The 19,840-nt window shown below is 38.9% G+C and overlaps 1 pseudogene; it reads right to left on the reverse strand.

The window, feature by feature from the left end:
* Nucleotides 1–6,347: 6,347 nt before the first annotated feature.
* LOC107784992 (protein FAR1-RELATED SEQUENCE 6-like) lies at nt 6,348–8,429 on the reverse strand (annotated as a pseudogene).
* Nucleotides 8,430–19,840: the final 11,411 nt, after the last annotated feature.

Below are 19,840 nucleotides of genomic sequence, written 5' to 3' on the forward strand. Positions count from 1 at the left end.
ATTTGGGGATTTAGACCTCAATTTGTGGTCGGATTCCAAAACTAATTATATATTTGGGCTCGGGGATGAATGGGTAAATGAATTTTGGTCCGAACCTCGGGTTTTGACCAAGCGGACCCGGGGTCAATTTTTTGACTTTTTGGAGAAAAATTTAATTTATTCAATATAATTGATTCCTTTAGCAATATTTGATATTATTGAGTCATTTTTGAATAGATACGAGTGGTTTGGAGGTAAATTCCAAAGGAAAAGTTGTGATTGAGAATTAAGTGGTCTTCAGAGCGAGTTAAGTGTTGTGTCTAACCCTGACTTGAGGGAATTAGGAACCTTAGATTACTTACTAAGTGAAATTCAAGTGAGTGGCGTATATGTGGGGTGACGAGTACTTATGCGCTGCCAATTTACCTGTTTTCGATATTTCTCTGTTTTTCTTATATTGTCTCATTCCTATGCCAAATTGCTACGTGCTATACTAGTGTTGTTCAATTTATCTTTCTTATCATGTTTATGGATTTTCTAGTGATAATTGAGTTTTTATTTCAAAGTTGAGATTGATATTATGGAACCAAATATTGAAGTAAGATTTGTACTTGTTATACTATCTCCCTGTTGTTATTTATGTATTGCATTATGGTAAGGGAGAGTGTTAATGCACGAAGGGTGATGTCGCGCCATATTGTGAGTGTTAACGCACGAAGGGTGATGTCGTGCCATATTGTGAGTGTTAATGCACGAAGGATGATGTCGTGCCATGACATGAGAGTTAATGCACGAAGGGTGATGCGGTGCAGTTTCTATAAATTTTATGGTGAGATTGAGAGTAAAAGCACGAAGGGTGATGCCGTGCATTTTTCCTTTACTGTATTTATTATTCGTGTTGATTCATGGTATGTTGACTGCTCCGGTTATCATTCTGTTGTATTTATTTATCTCGTATTCCCCTCAGCATGTTCCCCTCTCGACATTTCCTGTTTAGTTCTTCATTTCTGTTATTTGTATATACACTGTTAAATTGTACAGGTTGATTTGTAGGTGCCTTACCTTAGCCTCGTCAGTACTTCATCGAGGTTAGGCTCGACACTTACCAGTACATGGGGTCGGTTGTACTGATACTACACTCTGCACTTTCTGTGCAGATTTTGGTACCGGCTCGGGTTGATCGAGATTTTTGCTATTGGTCCGCTGTCCGAAGACTCAAGGTAGATCTGTCGGCGTTCACAGACCTTGAAGTCCCCGTCTATCTTCTCTGTCCTAATGTTTCTTTCATTCAGACAGTTGTATTTCTTTCAGACTATTACTTGTAGAAATTTCTAGAATACTCGTGAATTATGACTCCAGATCCGGGTGGTAGTAATTAATACAGTTTTATAATATTCCGCACTTATCATATTTCATCTTAATTAATTATTGTTATTTACTGAATGGAAATAAGGAATTGGTTTAATGATTTTCTAACGTTGGCTTGCCTAGCAAGTGAAATGCTAGGCGCCATCACGGTCCCGTCGGTGAGAAATTCCAGGTCGTGACAGCATACCAATTACCATTGATTGTCCCTTGCACCATACTTAATAGTCCATACTCTCTTTTTCTTTTCTTTCTCAAAGGTACTCAAGACTCGAAAGACCCCAACTTTCCGACTAAGACAATCAAAGATAGCCGGCGGGGTCGCGACATATGTCCGTGGTCCTATGCCCGACCATGCCTTGTCCTAAATGGTAAATAATGAAATTAAATTGTAAGATATGACGTCACTTAGAATAAGGAAAAAATTAATAAAATAAATTGAATATAGTAATGAAAACGAAACTTATACACTTGAATATTGAGAACATAAAACATCGTCTATTCAATATTACTTTAAAATGAACATCCTAAGACGCTTCATTTTTTTTTAACAATAATAAACCATGAAAACATTTTTTGCGTAACCCTCACATTTTGTCCAAATTTGCTTTAATTTTTTATGATGCCATAGAAACAATTTACAATAAGAACCTTAAAACCCGAAGGAAATTACTGAATTTATATTCCTTTTACTTTAATTTTCACTTTTTTCTTTTAGGTACTACTAGTAGATTGCTAGCACATCAATGGAACTATACACGAATAAATAAGTAAATTATATTAGCACTATACCTTCGATCTAAACAGATGTTGACTGCCAATAGACTGGTTGTGTAATGACATAATAAAAAATGTTCTATGGTTTGAGTGATTACTAACAAAGTAACCATTATGAGGCGTTACGTTCAAGCCCTATTAAACCTTCAGAAGCTTTAAGACAATTTCCTAAAACATAGTACTACCAATTTTTACCCATGGCAGAAGTTGCAAAAGACATCCACAGCGAACCTGACCTAGGTCTAAACATGTGATGACCCAAAAGGGTTATCTTATATTTTAGAACTCGAATCTGCGCTCTTAAGCCTTAAAAATTATATTTTTACCCTCCTCGATCTGTGTTCGTAATCCGAGCAGGTTTCCGAAAAGCTTTTATGTTAAAAACTAATGAAAATAAGAATTTTTGCCTTAAAAGTTAATTTTAGTTGATTTTGGTCAATATTTTTGGTAAACGGGCCCGAATCTGTATTTTGATGGGCCCGGTGGGTCCGTATCGAATCATGAGACCTGGGCGTATGCCCGAAATCAAATTCGGAGGACCCTAGCTCAAATTATGAATTTTTGATGAAAATTAAAAGTCTGAAAATTAATTATTTTTAAGAATTGATTGATGTTGGGCATTGTTAGTACCGGGTCCGTATTTTAGTTTCGGAGCCCGGTACAGGTTCATTATAATATTTAAGATCTGTCTGAGAAATTTGATGAGAAACGGAGTTGATTTGACGTGATTCGGACCTTCGGTTGAGAAAATAGTAATTTTAAAGTGTTCTTGAGGATTTCATTCGAGTTGCTGCTAAATTCGTAGTTCTAGGTGTTATTTTAGCGATTTGATCGCGCGAGCAAGTTCATATGATATTTTTAGACTTGAGTGCATGTTTGGTTTGGAGCCCCGAGGGCTCGGGTGTATTTTGGATAGGCCACGTGATGTTTTGGACTTTGGAAATCTGGTTTTTCTGCAGAGTCTGTGTTCTGGCATGTCCTTCTTCGCGTTCGCGAAGGTACTCTCGCGAACGCGAAGAGTAAACTGGGCAGCTGAAGTTTTCTTCCTCGCGAACGTGAAGGCATGGTCGCGAACGCGAAGTGATGGGGAACTTACCCTTCGCGAATGCGACTGGCTCAACGCGAACGGGAAGCATGTGGGGACCTGGGGGGGGGGGGGGGGTTGGTCATTGCTTCATCGCGAACATGAGCCATGTCTCGCGAACGCGAGCCATATCTTGCGAACGCGAAGGCCAGGGGAGAGTAATCATCGCGAACGCGAGCTGGGTCTCGTGAACGCGAAGGCTTGGCAGCCAGTACCCTTCGCGAACGCGACAATGCTGTCGCGAACGCGATGAATATTGTCGCCTAGCACTTAACAGAATCCAAAAACAGGATTTTAGCCAAAAACTCATTTTTCTCAAAAACCAAACGGTAAGAGGCGATTTTTCAAGAGTCATTTCTTCCCCAAATTATTGGTAAGTGATTCTACACCATTTTCTTTCAATTACCCATTACATTTCTTGAAATTTTTCAACCTAAAATCTAGAGTTTTCATGGTAGAATTAAGGGTTAGGGTAGAAACTAGGAATTTCGGGAATTTGAGAATTTAGACCTCAATTTGAGGTCGGATTCCAAAACCAATTATATATTCGGACTCGGGGATGAATGGGTAAATGGATTTTTGTCCGAACCTCGGGTTTTCACCAAGCGGGCCCAGAGTCGATTTTTCGACTTTTTGGAGGAAAATTTAATTTATGCAATATAATTGATTCCTTTAGCAATATTTGATATTATTGAGTCATTTTTGAATAGATACGAGTGGTTTGGAGGTGAATTCCAAAGGAAAAGCTGTGATTGAGAATTAAGTGACCTTCGGAGTGAGGTAAGTGTTGTATTTAACCCTGACTTGAGAGAATTAGGAATCTTAGATTACTTTCTAAGTGAAATTCAAGTGAGCGGCGTATATGTGGGGTGACGAGTACTTATGTGCCGCCAATGTACCTGTTTTCCATTTATCTGTTTTTCTTTTATTGTTCCATTCCTATGCCAAATTGCTACGTGTTATACTAGTGTTGTTCAATTTATCGTTCTTATCATGTTTACGGATTTTCTGGTGATAATTGAGTTTTGATTTCAAAGTTGAGATTGATATTATGGAACCAAATGTTGAAGTAAGGGTTGTACTTGTTATTCTATCTCCCTGTTGTTATTTATGCATTGCATTATGGTAAGGGAGAGTGTTGATGCACGAAGGGTGATGCCATGCCATATTGTGAGTGTTAACGCACGAAGGGTGATGCCGTTCCATATTGTGAGTGTTAATGCGTGAAGGGTGATGCCGTGACATATTGTGAGTGTTAATGCATGAAGGGTGATGCCGTGCCATATTGTGAGTGTTAATGCATGAAGGGTGATGCCGTGCCATATTGTGAGTGTTAATGCACGAAGTGTAATGTCGTGCCATAATATGAGAGTTAATGCACAAAGGGTGATGCCGTGTCATTTCTATAAATTTTATGGTGAGATTGAGAGTAAAAGCACGAAGGGTGATGCCGTGCATTTTTCCTTTACTGTATTTATTATTCCTGTTGATTCATGGTCTGTTGACTTCTCCGGTTATCATTCTGTTGTATTTTTTTATCTCGTATTTCCCTCAGCATGTTGCCCTCCCGACATTTTCTGTTTAGTTCTTCATTTCTGTTATTTGTATATACACTGTTAAATTGTACAGGTTGATTTGTAGGTACCTTGCGTTAGCCTCGTCACTACTTCATCGAGATTAGGCTCGACACTTACCAGTACATGGGGTCGGTTGTACTGATATTGCACTCTGCACTTTCTGTGCAGATTTTGGTACTGGCTTGGGTTGATCGAGATTTTTGCTATTGGTCCGCTGTCCGGAGACTCAAGGTAGATCTGTCGGCGTTCACAGACCTTGAAGTCCCCGTCTATCTTCTCTGTCCTAATGTTTCTTTCATTCAGACAATTATATTTCTTTCTGACTATTACTTGTAGCAAATTCTAAAATACTCGTGAATTGTGACTCCAGATCCGGGTGGTAGTAATTAATACAGTTTTATGATATTCCGCACTTAATATATTTCATCTTAGTTAATTATGGTTATTACTGAATGAAAATAAGGAATTGTTTGACGATTATTTTTCTAACGTTGGCTTGCCTAGCAAGTAAAATGTTAGGCGTCATCACGGTTCCGTCGGTGAGAAATTTTGGGTCGTGACGAAAATAGCTAGTGAAATATTACAAATCATACAACTTTAGTAGCCATTTATCGGCAATTACCACCTTGTGATAACAAAAAGCACTACATGCTGCCACTTCCTTAAAGTTGACAAAAATCCACATTTGATACCTCGACTTTCCTTTTCACCTACACTTGAATACTTTTATGACAGTTATTTCTGCGTATTCCTAGTCTGCCTCGGTCTTCTTCCCCTTTGATTGCGTTTTACTATCTTTTGTAGGTCTGCCACAAAGGCTGATGTCTAGGATTAAAAATAAACATCTTTATCAAGATCACACTTGAGACAGTTACACCAAAGAACAGTGTTAGAGAGCCATACCCTGCCACCGGCCGAGATAAATTCGATTTTCACCCAATTTTCTGTCAAAGTTTTTCATGTAGAAAATCTAAAGTGGCAAGGATATAAAAATTGAAAAGTTTTTATCTAAAATAAGGGCAGAAGAGAGGGTACAAGAAAGGAGATCGATCTTTTATCTTTAATAAAGTATGCAAAGGTAATTTATCATCAGACGATTAAACAAAGTAAAGATATCTGGTTCAATACAATGTTGATATGATGAGCAAGGAAGATGAGTATAACTAGTGTTAGAGTTAGTTCATGTATAGTGTTCCACATTGATCGAGAAGGTTTTAGGTATATGTAAATATTGTATATAAATAACTCTATTGTAAAACACTTCATAGAACATATCAATAATATATTTTTCCCTTGCTATTTCTCACATGGCATCAGAGCGGCAATGGGAAATATCCAGGACAGAAAAAAATCAGTCGACGTACGTCTTTCCGGTGACTCCTCCGATCTGATCTGCGTAAACATACTTTCGGTGAGTGTTGTGCAAAAACCAACAACACCATTAGGTTCAGAAAGCACCGGCGACCAAAGGCCCCCTCACGCGCCTAGCAGAAGCTAGGGTTCCGGTGAGCGCCTGAGTTCACGTACCACAACATCTTATTTTATTTTTTATTTTTTGTTCTTTTTCATGCCATAACATTTATGTTTTCTTCAATGTGGTGAACTCTGGTCAGAGACTCTTCAAATGCACTTGGAGATACTTTCTAATGATCTAAGGAAATCACCCCTTCCTCCAAAACTTGTAATGCACTTCTATACAACTGGCTAAATCATGAACGTGTTCAGCGGACTCAGTAGAACTGGATTCAAGATCTGATGCACATAATCGCTGTAATCATTTTTCCAATGTGATAAAATGTACTTTGAAGGGATCTCTTCCACACCATTGAAGTTCAGTACACACAACGCATGCCTGCATAGATATCCATAGAAGTTGAAGCAGCTGCAAATACAACGAACTTCGGCTGCAGCTCTGTTGTACAGAACTTCATAATCTCATATCTCTCTCCTATTTTGCTCTCCCAAAACACGCTCCTTCACCAAAAATGTTACCATCCGCCTGTCAACATGTAACTGTGTTGTGATGAAACAAGAATACATCTCCTCCACCCCTAACTGAAATCTTTTGAAGATCTCTCTAGTGTACACTTTTGAAAGCTGCAACTCAAAAGAACATCTTGTTTTGAATTCAGGGTTCGAGTTTCTCGACTTTGTATCTGCAACTGCTTCTTCCTTGTTCTTTTTCTGCAAAGCTCATTCATATTTGTCAAGAAACTCTTTTAGAGGAGTTTGCTTGTGCAAATATTTATCGAAAAAAGCAGTCAATGTCTCGTTACACCTTGCAGTGGCCATTCCAACAAAAAAAGTATTTTTCAAATAAACTGAAGCCCATTTAGCTTGGTCGTCATAGAGTGAAAGAATCCACTCATGATCACCAACTCCAAATATTTGGATAATAAATCTCCATGCTGCTTCGAAATCAAATGGCTTTAGAGCCTCATATATTATTTTAATTAATGCCTTTCTAATAGCATCATGGTTATGCAACCCTCCCAACTTTTCTGGAACTTCCCTCATGATGTGTGATAGAGCAAAACAATGAAAAGACCTCAGAAAAACACACTTATAACACTCTCCAAATTCTTGCATCTTTCTGTAATAATTGTTTGAGGGAAACATCCAAGTGAGCAGGTGAGCGAAGCTTTGAACACACACCCAAATATAAGAGGCTTTTGCCTTGCCCGCAAGCAGGCCACAGCCCAACAACAATGATTGACCATGGTGATTTGTTCCCACAAATGCCACAAGAGGAATCTCATATTTGTTGGACAAATATGAATTATCAAAATAGATCACATCAATGAAGTAAGCATATGCCCTTGACCTGGCATCAATCCAGAACACAGACGTCAACTTCTCTTCATCATTCAGATCTATCAAGTAAAAGAAGTTTGGGTTTGTCAATTGCGTACGACAGAAATAATTATACATGGCTTGCGTGTCTCCCTTTCTCAAGTTCAGCTTATCGTGACAATCAAATGAAGTTTTGCACCTCCTTGCACTAAAATTGGCATTCCAATTCGCACCTGCATCAATCACAAGTGCCTGATATAATTTGATTGTTCGGACTTCAGCATCATAGTTAAAATCTAACTTTTCTTATTTCCAGCACCTGTCTTCTTAATAAACTTGTATGCTTTTGCACCTAACAAATGATTATGTTCAAGGGTAACTTCAAGTACTCTCCATCCTTTGGAGTCCACCATTCTGATCCTCATCATTGCAGGACAACCAATTCTAGTTTCCTTACACAGCCGGTTTACATCTTTAATTCTCTTAAAGCCCTGGCTACTGCAGCATAGCACTGCACCATACTTCTCCCCGCTATTTCTTTTGAACCAAGAATTCTTTACTCTAACACGAAAACCAATCTCCTTGGCATAACAATTATAATAGTTGTAAGCATCATCATACGATTCAAACTCCATTCCTAGCGGTGGGGCAACAAATTCCTTCTGCCCATCAGTAAAACCATTTTGATCATCTAATCTATCTGACTTTATTTGCCCACCATGTTGAGCAAATAATTCATCCGACTCAATTTGCTCACTGTTCTGGTCATCTAATGTATCTGACTCTATTTCTTGCAATCTCCTCCTGCCTTGCCGAGTAACATCTTGCTCACCATCAAGAGAAGCTTCTTCCATTTGAAATTGAGATGTATCAAATAGATAAAATATATTAGCAAATTAAACTTCTACTCATTGGAACAAAATCACGTAAAGGCCAATCTGATTATCTGCTTGTAATAATAAACACCTTGGATATATCACAAGCAATCTCAACCTTTTTGTCAAGTAACACTACATGGAATTTGATTATGTACCTTAGGCTTAAATTTTAAGATGACAAAGGGCGTCATCTCAGTCGTTGTCTCTTAATAAAAGCAACTGACAGCTAACCATTATCACTTGACGTAGGTTTAAATTTTGTACTACTTTGTTAAACCCACCAAATGCAGGTCAACATCCACTCACAATCATGTTTGTTTAGCTTGAAACAACTGCTTCGGGTCACACACTACAAATAACCTATAGATTATCTGCAACATTTTAAAGACGGTATAAACGCTAAGAAGAACCTTCAGTGAGCTCTATAATTACATACTGTTATAAATATTAGCTAACAAATTTTCTAATAAACGACTAACTTGAAGAGCTCATGGATAGGATAAAAAACAAAATTTCAGAATAATGCGGTGCACTCTAATTATTAGTTGTTTGAAATTTTTTAGAGATTGAAACCAGTGTCTGTGATTATTAGAAGAGTAGATAAATTTAATTTGTTACTTTTATTTGAAGAACTAAAAATTCGAAACAAGATGATAATATTTTTTTCTTTTCTTTTTTGAAGAAATTGAATCGTAATTAATGTAGCACCACAATCTTGGAGCCATCATCACATATAAAAATTAATGTTTATTTTATAGAACTGGGAGGGGGGACTTACAACTCAATTCGCCAGAGAGGATGGAGAGGAGCGGCCTCGCAGCTGAGTGAAACTACCGACAAGTGAGGCTTGCTTAAACCAACTCTACCTAATTTGGGAGGGATTTAAAAAAAAAATACTTTGGCGTCATTTCAGTTACGGGCCAAAAAGATGATTTGGGCTCCTCAAATGGGACCAAAATTTTGATCCGCAAATGTGAAAAAAGGAAATGTTTGGTGTTTGGAGATTTCCATGAGTTCACTGATCCTTTATCTTAATTAATAGCCTTTTTGGTCAACCTTCAAAAATCAGCTTATTTTGAGAAGTGTGTTTTCTCAAAAGTACTTTTGGTGAGAAGCAGTCCGTGTTTGGCTAGTTAACTTGAAAAACACTTCTGAGCAGCCATTAGTATTTTTTCTGCTTCTCCAAAACTGCTTCTGCCTCTCCTCAAGAACACTTTTTTTTTCTTCCAAAAACTTGGCCAAATACTTCAACTTTGAAAAAAAAATACTTTTTTAAAAACAAAAAGTGCTTCTAGGATTGGAGAAGCTTGGCCAAACAAGCAAGTCTCATGACAAGTCGGTATACAATTAATCAAAATCGTTCCCAGATTGAAAATATTTTAGTTTAATTTTAAACTTGAACATCTATAGAGAAGTATTAGCGGATCTACATACACACTTGTGGGTACTTAAGCACCCATTACCTTTGATCATATTTAGTATTTTACATAGGTAATTTATACAAATATTGAGTAAGCACCCACAACTAAACTCTATTTTCTTCTTCTTTTGAAATTTTAATCGGCGAGCACCCATGACTTTAAAATTCTGGATTCACCACGGAGAGAAGGGTGATAAAAAGGCGGTAGCAACAAGCACTTTTTCAAAACCCGATTAATGTATAATCGATGTATATATTTTAGCATATTAAAATAATAGCTTAGCATCCACTTTGCGACGAGGCAATATATAACCAGTGTATACTTTTTCAAGAAATGTAGGTACATAACCAAAACAGATATATGAATGAATTGAATAAAATATATATGAATAAAGGAGGATATTAAAAGATGATGATATAAACTCAACACTTTAGAAGGAATTATTCTAAATATCTCAAAATTCCATTAACGTTTCCCAAGTCAAATATGTTGCAACATATGGACATCTTCGATTAGCTTTAGCTCGACAAAAGCGGAGTTTCCTTGCAGATAATGGATTTTTTCTTTGTTATGCAGACTGCATCGGATCCGAATTCAATGCGAAGGGCATAATGAAATGCCCAAATTGTCAGGAGATAGAAGACGGAAATTGAGTACTTTTATGAGGTCCGGAAGGTAAAGGACGATGATTTGTTGTTCATGTCTTTCAGCTTCACGATGTACAAAAATTTGCTAATTTCCATCTCAATTATCCTGCAAATTGGGCATACACTTTGCCCTCAACATTGAATCTAATCCGATGCAATCTGAATAACAAAAAAAGAATCCACTTACTCTGAGCTTTTTACGTGGTTCGAACAAATATATCTTCATCGAGTCCTACTAAATCACGTCTATACATAAAAGTACAAAAGTAGAGATGTATATCTAATATAACTAGGCTATATATACCTAAGAGAATTTCTCACAAATTTAGGGAGAAATTTTATACAAGTGTTTCTTAATATTCACTTCTCTAATAATTTTTCATACTCTCACTATGTTTCTTACAATACACAAAAAGAATTACAATACACAAAAAGAACCTAGAGCTCTGATACCAACTTTTCATGACCCAATTTCCCCTCCGTGTGACGTCGTGACGGCACCTAGTCTCTACAACTAGGTAAGCCTAACATTTTTTGCGGAATAATAAAATAAAAATAAAAATTTAACTAACTATTCAAAAATACACAACAAATCCCAAAACCCGGAACATCGTGAATCACAAACTATAGAAGGAAAGATCTAGTGTCTCTATACATCAGAGTCTAACAAGGAAAAATACAGAAGATAATGGACATAGGAAAGAGTAGAAGGGGACTCCGAGGTCTGCGGACGCGGCAGATATACTTTGAAGTCTCCAAAACTGTCCCGGCTCACTGATAGTGCGGCTGATAAGGTGCACCTGGATCTGCACACGAAAAATATGTGCAGAGAGTAGCATGAGTACACCATAATCGGTACCCAGTAAGTGCCAAGCCTAACCTCGGTCGAGTAGTGACGAGGTCGGGTCAGGACCCTACGGATAAATATATAATAAAATAATATAGAGTATAATACCGCAATAAAATAAAGGTTGAAATTTAATAACAATGAAATCATAGAAGGTAACAACTCAGTACACAGAAACACAACAGGGGATCTTCTGAGATACCATCTCGTAGTCCCAAACGTAAATGAGTAGGGGAATCTCCCGGAATACCGTTCTGTAGTCCCAAAGTAAATATGCAGTACTGGGGGATCTCCAAGAATACCGTTCCGTAGTCCCAAAGTAAATATGCAGTACAGTAGGATCTCCCGAAATACCGTTCTATAGTCCCAAAGTAAATATGCACTACAGGGGGATCTCCCGAAATACCATTCCGTAGTCCCAAAGTAAATATGCAGCGCGAATGATAGCAATACAACTACATCACGAAATTCTTACAATTTTAGTCTAAGTACCAGTCAGGGAAGAAGCAGGAAAATCACTAAGCATAATGCACATAATTCACATAAACAATTAAGACACATAGACATGTTATATTAGACTAAACACGATAGCTACACATATTGGAATAACTCAATTAAGAATGAAAATAGATTAGTACTCATTAAAATGGTATAACTCAAAATAATAGGAAAACATGTTGCTGCTCGGTAAGAAAATCGGGTTTTACCACAACTAGCCCGTGTACATACTCGTCACCTCACGTACACGACACTTACATAACACAATAGTTCCAAATCTTAAGGGGATTTCCCCCACACAAAGTTAGGCAAGCCACTTACTTTGAGTCAAGCTCAATCAATCCGTAAGAATGCCCTTTCCATGAATATCCGGCTCTGAATGGCCCAATATAGCCAAAAGCAATTACATATCATAATTACAACAATAATAGACTCATCTAATTAATGAAATCAACATTTTAACAAAAATTTCAAAATTAACTCAAATTTTGCCCGTGGGGCCCACGTCTCGGAATCGGATAAAAATTATAAAATACAAAAGCTCGTTCACTCACGAGTCTAACCATATCAAAATTACTAAAATCTGACACCAAATGGTCCTCAAAATCCACAAATCAAACTTCCAAATCCCTAACCTCCAATTCCCAATTTTCACCTTAAATACACACTAACTAGGTGGGAAAATACATGGGGAAGCAAGATTATTGATCAAAAATAAGCACAAGTGACTTACTTCAAGAAATCCCTCGAAAATGCTCTCAAACATCGCCCTAAACCGAGTTGCAAAGTCCAAAAATGACAAAAATCGCGAAGCCCTTCGGTTTTAACCACTGCCCAGGTATTTCTGCACATGCGGAGCCTAGGCTCTCACCTGCGGGTGCGCTTGTGCGGAAGTTGTGCGCATCTGCGCAATTCACTTGCCCCCTCTACCTTCACACCTGCGATGAAAGGGCCGCATCTGCGCGTGCGCGCCTGCGGAATTCCCTTCCGCTTCTGCGGACCTTGCGCACCTGCGAAGACCCCTAACGCATCTGCGGGCATCGCAGATGCAGAAAACACCCCGTACCTGCGATCCCTGGCACTCCTCCATTTTCCCAATTCTGCGCCAATTTGCTCGCACCTGCGGGCAGCCTTGCGTAAGTGCGATTACAGCAAACCCAGCAAAAGCACCAGATTTTTCCTAAGTCCGATTTCATTCCGTTAAGCATCTGAAACACACCTGAGACCCCCCGGGACCTCAACCAAACCTACCAAACAATCCTATAATACCATAAGAACTTAGTCGATCCTTCAAACCACATCGAACAACACCAAAAATCATCAATTAAGCACGGATTCAAGCCTAAGAACTTAGAATTTTCCAAATTCTACAAACGACTCCGAACCACATCAAATGTAGCCCGAATTACCTCAAATTTTACACACATGTCACAAATGATACTACAAACCTACATCCATTTTCGAAAACTCATTCCGAGTTCGATATCAAAATTTTCACTATCAGTCGAAATCGCCGAAAATGTAACTTTCGCCAATTCAAGCCTAAATCTACTACAGACCTCCAAAATACATTCCGGATGCGTTCCTAAGCTCAAAATCACTCAACGGAGCTAACAGATTTGATGGAATTCCATTCCGGATCTGTCTTCACACAGTTCCGACTACGGTCCAAATTCTAAGACTTAAGCTCTCATTTTGGGACTAAGTGTCCCAAAACACTCCGAAACTCAAAATCAATCATCCCGGCAAGTCACAATAGCAGAAATAGATATGGGGAAAGCAGTTAATAGGGGTTCGGGGATCTAACTCTCAAAATGACCGGCCGGGTCGTTACAGAAAATTTCCGATTCAACGCACTAATTGAATTTTAACGTAAAAGGCTTGTAAATGTAAAAGAGGGAAGTCTAAATTACCCTTGCCTTTTCTTCTGTTAAAAAAACTGTTGACTAGAAATTTTCTATTGGATGAAAGGACTTAGAAAAAATAAATAAGTTGTAAATGAATAAAAAAGAAATAACTAAAAGGAAACTAGTATACAACGAAGAGAAAATAAGGGAACTAGTATCTTCTGTTAAAATGACCTGTTATGCATTAATTGTGCAAGATGAAAGTCAAAAACTAGTTGGAGAAGGAGCTTACAATTAGAATGAACATATGGAGCCAACAACTCTTTTCACTGCAAGAAATGGATTACAGAAGCAGAGAAAGCCATCTGTGTATTGTGATTTTTGCAACATGAAAGGACACACAAAGGATAACTGCAACAAGCTGATGCAATGCGAGTTTTGTCATATGAAGGGGCATCTTAAAGAGAACTGCTACAAGATCATAGAATATCCCGATGATTTCAAGGGAAAAAAGAAGGCTAATGCAGTAGGAGGAAACTTGAGCAATGGTGAAAACACCATGCCTCAACACACTGGAACAGACCACATGCACTACACTTTACACAAGAGCAGTTCCAACAGATCTTAAACATGTTGAGCAAATCTCCAATGATTGAACATAGTGCAAACATGGCAGGTATAGTCTCTTCAATCAATGAGGCTGACTTAAAATGAATAGTAGATACAGGGGCAACAAATCACAAGATTAGTGATAAAAATGCTTTATATAATGGCACAATGGTAGACAATTATCGAAATGTGCAATTGCTAAATGGGGAGGCTGCAGCCATAACTCAGATAGGGAATTATCAATTAACTGGAGGTGATCTACTTTAGAATGTATTATGTGTGCCAGAATTTAAGTTCAAACTCTTGTCTGTTTCAAAGTTGATTAAGAGCTTGAACTGTTATGCTACCTTCTTCCCTAACTTCTTCATATTTCAGGATCTCTTCACTAGGAAGGTGAAGGAGATTGGTAGAGAGGAAGAAGGTTTGTATGTCATATATTCTCGTAGGAAAGGAAGAATATCAGTTGGTAAGAGATCTATTGTCACGACCCAATTTTGCCTATAGCTCGTGATGGCGCCCAACATCACAACTAGGCCAACCTACTAGTGAATTAAACATATATTTATTCTTTTAATAATTGTTTCGAGTAATTAAACTCTTCTCACTTGCCATATTTAAGAAAATATAAAGGATCTAATTAAATAAAAACCAAGAAAAATATTTAAATCCACAATTCTACTAGTGTGTGTGCCAAGACCTGGTATCACAAGTGTATGAGCATCTAGTAGATTATACAAAAATTCTAAATACTCTCTGAAATAAAATAAGCAGAATACAAATACAAGGAGAGGCACTGGTTGCTGCAGAATGACTCAGAAAGGCAGCTCACCACAAGGCCTCGGGGGAACGTGGATGCGCTCCGGTAGGACCGTCTCAGATCCTGCACAAAAAGTGCATCAAGTGTAGCATGAGTACATAAACAACGTGTACCCAGTAAGTATCAAGTTTAATCTCGAAGAAGTAGTGTCGAGAGGTCGACTTTGACACTCACTATGGGTCGATAATATTAAAAATAGAAACATTTAATTAACCGTGATTTATATGAACAACAATAATTTCCTTAACAAGGAGAATTAATTAATTCTTTAAATTTCGATAATTTCAAATTTATCAATTAACTTCACAAGCTGCAATAAAATGTCAGGGTATCACGTAATTATTATTATTAGGCACGATTTCTGCCGAGGTCGTTCGACCCGGTCCAGAGTGTCGTGTACATTGCTGAGGGACGTGTGGCACGATCCATAGATGCATCTATACTGCCGAGGCGTTCGTCCCGGTCCACAAGAAAGGAGGACATTTTCTTATGAACCTTCGGAAAGAGAAGTTATTATAAGGCTAATACGTAAGGATGTACAATTTCTATTAACAGTCAAATAATTTGCACAAAAATTCAATTATGCGAAACTTCAGTCTTTTACTATTTCTTCTAACAATTTACAATATAATTCCAGTACTTTAATTAAATAAAAGATGCAATTATCACAAGTAATTCATAATCTGAGTCCTAAACCACCCGGACATAACATAATTAGTAGCTACGCACGGACTCTAGTCATCTCGTGCGTACGTAGGCCCTCACAATTAGTAACAATTATTACTTTAAATCACCTATGGGGTAAATTTTCTCTTACAAGATTAGACAAGAGACTTACCTTGTCTCGAAGTCCACTTCCCGATCACAATGTCGCTTTAAAGTCTCAATTCGATACCGAAAAATCTGAAACTATCCAAATGTTATACAAAATAATTAATACATACTCAATAATTCGAAATTAGACTAATAAATTAATTACCCAACCCAAAATGGTAAAATTTCTAAAATTCACCCCGGGCCCATGTAACCGGATTCTGGAAAGTTTTGGAGGAAAACGTTACCCATAATCTCAAGAACTCAAATATACAATTTTCATCCGATTCTATAACCATTTTCGTGGTTAAAATCTCATTTTTATCAAAACCTAGGTTTTTCATCTAAACTCTTGTTTTCCATGATTTACAGGTTATAATCTACCCATAATCTATGTTTTTAACTCAAAGTGTGTAGAATTAACTTACCTTTAAGTTGCAAGTTGAAATCCCCTCTCAAAAAGCTCCAAATATTGCCTAAGAATGAAGAAAAGTGGGAAAAAATGGTTGTTTCCCATTCCTTTAAACACTCTGCCCAAACAGGCCTTTCGCTTATGCGGCTCGCAAGCCGCTTCTGCAGCTTCGCATCTGCGGAAAAGACCTCGCGGATGCGGCTCTTCCCCTTAGCTGGCTCGCCCGCTTCTGTGGTCAGTGACTCGCACTTGCGAGTCCACTTCTGCAGTGCATGCGCCGCACCTGCGCTGGCTTCCGCTTCTGCGGCCTGTGGACCGCTCCTGCGGTCGTGCATTTGCGCCCAACTCGTCTGCACCTGTGCCTTCTGGGCTGCCAACTCTTGGCCGCTTCTACGAACTTTGGGCTCGCTTTTGCAAGCTCGCACCTGCGGCTAGCCCACCGCAAGTGTGATTCCACCAGAAGCCTGGTGCAACAACTGCACTTCAAAAATCAAAACTTGCTCCGAGCTTCGTCCGGTTAACAGCCGAGGCCCCCGGGGCCTCGCCCGAACATATCAACAAGTTTGAAATCATAACACGGACTAGCTCGAACCCTCAGAACGCGTAAAACAACATCAAAACTAAGGATTATACCTCAAACCAAATTGATTCAACTTAGAATTTTCAAATTCTTCAAACTTACTCCGGACGCGCCGAAACATACTTAAACTACTCGGAATGACACTATATTTTGCGTGCAAGTCTTAAATCACCATACAGAGCTATTCCCAGGCACAGAATTTCAAACGGACATCAATTTCTCCAAAACCTACTCCAAACCAAATTTAAAGAACCTTAAAACCTTCAAATAGCTAGTTTTCACTATTAAGCGCCGTTCCGAAACGCTCCCGGGTTGTCCGAAACCCGATTCGAACATACACCCAAGTCCAAAATTATCATATGAACCTATTGGAACCGTCAAATCTCGATTCCGGGGTGGTTTTCTAAAAATGTTGACCGAAGTCAAACTTTTCCTTTTAAAGCCAAATTAAGGAACTACGTGTTCCGATTTCAACCGGAACACTTCCAAATCCCGAACCAACCATCCCCGCAAGTCATAAAATAGTAAAAGCACATACGAGGAGTTATATACAGCGGAACGGGGTTCTAAAAGTCAAAATGACCGGTTGGGTCGTTACATTCTCCACCTCTTAAACAAACGTTCGTCCTCGAACGAGTTTAGAATTATACCTGGAGTGCTGAATAAGTGTGGATATCTGCTCCACCTGTCCTCCTCGGCCTCCCTAGTCGCTTCCTCGACTGAGTGGACCCTCCACTGGACTTTTACCACAGAAATCTTCTTGGACCTCAACTGGCGAACCTGTTTATCAACAATGGCAACCGGTTCCTCTTCATAACCCAAGCTCTTAACTAGATGAACTGTGTTGAAGGCTAACACATGTGATAGGTCGGCATGATACTTCCGGAGCATAGATACATGGAAAATCAGATGAACTTCCGATAGATTGGGAGGCAAAGAAAGCTTGTAAGCAACCTCCCCAACTCGTTTCAACACCTTAAATGGGCCTATAAATCTTGGGCTCAACTTGCCCTTTTTCCCAAATATCATGATTCCCTTCATCGGCAAAACATTCAAGAGAACTTTTTTACCCACCATAAATGATAAATCACGCGCTTTCTGATCCGCGTAACTCTTTTGTCTAGACCGTGCTGTACGAAGTCACTCCTGAATTAACTTTACCTTTTCCAAGGAATCTTTCACCAAATCAGTGCCATATAACTTAGCCTCACCAGGCTCAAACCATCCGATGGGCGAATAACATCGCCGACTATATAAAGCCTCAAATGAAGCCATCTCGAAGTTGGATTGGTAATTGTTGTTATAAGAAAACTCGGTCAAAGGCAAGAAACGATCCCACTGACCTCTGAATTCAATCACACATGCCTTGAGCATATCCTCCAAAATGTAAAATGTCCGCTCCGACTGTCAGTCGGTCTGCGGATGAAAGGTTGTGCTGAGCTCTACACGTGTCCCTAATTTACTCTGTACTGCTCTCCAAAAATGTTAAATAAACTGAAGGCCTCTATTTGATATGATGGAAATTAGCACACCGTGCAACCGAACTATCTCCTGAATATAAATCTGGGCCAACCTGTCTGAAGTATACATAGTCACAACCGGAATGAAGTGTGCCGACTTGGTCAACCGGTTTACAATGACCCAAAATGCATCAAACTTCAGCAAGGTCCGCGGCAACCCAACTTCAAAGTCCATAGTAATGTGTTCCCATTTCCACTCCGGTATAGTCATTTGCTGAAGTAGGTCACCTGGCCTTTGGTGCTCATATTTAACTTGCTGGAAATTTAGGCACCTAGCTACATACTCAACTTTGTCCTTTTTCATCCGCCGCCACCAAAAATGTTGCTTTAGGTCACGATACATGTTCGTAGCACCTGGATGAATAGAATACCAAGAACTGTGTGCCTCCTCTAGGATCTTCTTCCTCAGTCCATCCACATTAAGAACACATAGACGATCCTGGAGTCGCTGAACACCATCTTTTCCAATAGTAACTTCCTTGGCACCACCCCGTAGTACCGTTTCTCGAAGAACCAATAAGTGTGGATCATCAAATTGGCGAGCCTTGATCTGCTCAAATAGGGAACGCTGGGCAACAACATAGGCAAGAACTTGACTGGGCTCTGAAATATCCAATCTCACGAGTCTGTTAGCCAAGGACTGAATATCCAAAGCTAATGGCCTCTCCTCTGCTAAAATGAAAGCCAAACTACCCATACTCTCCGCCTTTCTACTCAAGGCATCTGCAACTACATTTTCTTTTACCAGGATGATACAGGATAGTAATATCATAATATTTTAGTAACTCAAGCCATCTGCGCTGCCTCAAATTTAGATCCCCCTGTTTGAACAAATGCTGCAAACTGCGATGATCAGTGAAAACCTCACAAGACACCCCATAAAGATATTGCTTCCAAAATTTAAGAGCGTGAACAATAGTAGCTAACTCCAAATTATGTACCGGGTAATTCTTTTTGTGAGGCTTCAATTTACATGAAACATATGCAATAACTCGCCCCTCCTGCATTAATACACAACCCAAAACAACGCGTGAAGTGTCATTATACACTGTATACATTCCCGACCCGAAAGGCAACACTAACACTAGTGTTGTAGTCAATGCTGTGTTGAGCTTCTGAAAGCTTACCTCACAATCATCGGACCATCCTTACCCAGCACCCTTATGGGTTAGTTTGGTCAAAGGTGCTGCAATAGATGAAAAACCTTTCACGAACTGACGATAATAACCCGCTAAACCTAGGAAACTCATGATCTCTGTCGCCGAAGTGGGACGATGCCAATTCTGAACTTCCTCGATCTTTTTGGGATCAACTTTAATACCCTCGCCCGATACAATATGCCCCAAAAATGCTACAGAGTCTAGCCAAAATTCACA

Source organism: Nicotiana tabacum, chromosome 4 (assembly GCF_000715075.1).
Source record: "Nicotiana tabacum cultivar K326 chromosome 4, ASM71507v2, whole genome shotgun sequence".
Classification (NCBI taxonomy): domain Eukaryota; kingdom Viridiplantae; phylum Streptophyta; class Magnoliopsida; order Solanales; family Solanaceae; genus Nicotiana; species Nicotiana tabacum.